The 1,138-nt window shown below is 66.7% G+C and overlaps 1 protein-coding gene across 1 annotated transcript in view; it reads left to right on the top strand.

The window, feature by feature from the left end:
• The window catches only part of CBLN2 (cerebellin 2 precursor), a 12,992-nt gene that overhangs the window by 6,236 nt on the left and 5,618 nt on the right, over nt 1-1,138 (top strand). The window lies entirely within an intron of this gene.

The raw sequence follows: 1,138 nt of genomic DNA, 5'->3' as shown, positions 1-1,138 counted from the left end.
GGTGCGGGGGTCGGGTTGCGGGTCTGGGAGCGGAGCCGCCCCCGGGGAAGGACCAGTTCAATAAAGGGGGAGCCGCCGCCGCCGGGGTGCGTGGGGTGCGGGCGTGGGAATGGGGCCTTTCGGGGTGCGGTGCGCGGCCTTGGCGCCTGAAGTGCCCCAAACGCCGTGTCCCTTTTAGCGGTGATTAATTAGTCTTATCGTTATTAAAGTTTACGACTTCCAAGTAGGTTCCGCTTGGCGATGCTGCGCGGCGCGGGTGCCCGTTAAGCTCTAACGTGGCGGTGCCATGTTTCCCCCCCGACGGGGTTAAGTAGAAATAAGGGGATAAGGGCGGGGGTGGGAGCGAGGGGGTACGGCGTTCCCCTGCCGCCCGTGAAGCTTCGCCGGGGCTGCCCGGGGTGCGGGGGGGGGGCCGGGGCCGGGCTCCGCTCCCCTCCCGGCGTCTGAATCCCTGCCGGGTGCGAGCGTGTGAGTGTGCGTGTGTGTGTGAAGAGGAGAGGAGGGAGGGAGCGGGGTGGTGGTGGTGGCGGCTGGGGAGGGGGGGGGATTATTGGCAATGGGCGGGAGAGAAAGAGGCGACTCCTGTTTCCTTTTCTTTCTGCCAGCGCAATCTCGGCTCATTTTCTCTAAGCAATACAAGTTCACGGACGAGCTACCCAGCCAGCCCTCCTCTCCCGTCATGGACCTCCCAGGTAAACCAGGCCGTTCTCCTCCCCGCCGGCTGGTCCTTTTGCAAAATACCATTTTAAATGGTAGCTGTAATAAGATGCGGGCTTAGGGCAGCGGTTAGAGATGCCTCGGGGGAAGCGTAGGGGGGATCTCCCAGGAGCGAGGTCTCGGGGCGAGCGGGGAAAAACTGAGATGCAACTTCCCAGGGAGACGCCGGGTGAGGGTCTGCCTCCTGCCGTGGGTGTGCATGCCGGGGTGGGAGCCGGGGGACGCCCCAGCCGGCCGCTTCCTTCCCGAGAGTTGTTTAGGGGGAGCCGCCGCGATCGGCGGCAGCGGAGGGAGCCTGGCCTGGGGGGGACACAAAGGTTTGGGAAGTAGGAGCCGGTGCCCGAGCGCAGCAGCCCCCGGGCGGGGAGGAGGAGGGCGGCGGCGGCGGCTCCCGGAGCCCGGCCGGGGCAGCGCCGCGGCG

This window comes from Haliaeetus leucocephalus, unplaced genomic scaffold (assembly GCF_000737465.1).
Source record: "Haliaeetus leucocephalus isolate CR32 unplaced genomic scaffold, Haliaeetus_leucocephalus-4.0 Scaffold587, whole genome shotgun sequence".
NCBI classification, from domain to species: Eukaryota; Metazoa; Chordata; class Aves; order Accipitriformes; family Accipitridae; genus Haliaeetus; species Haliaeetus leucocephalus.
The sequence above is the reverse complement of the archived record's forward strand: the minus strand, read 5'-3'. Positions and strand labels throughout refer to the sequence as shown.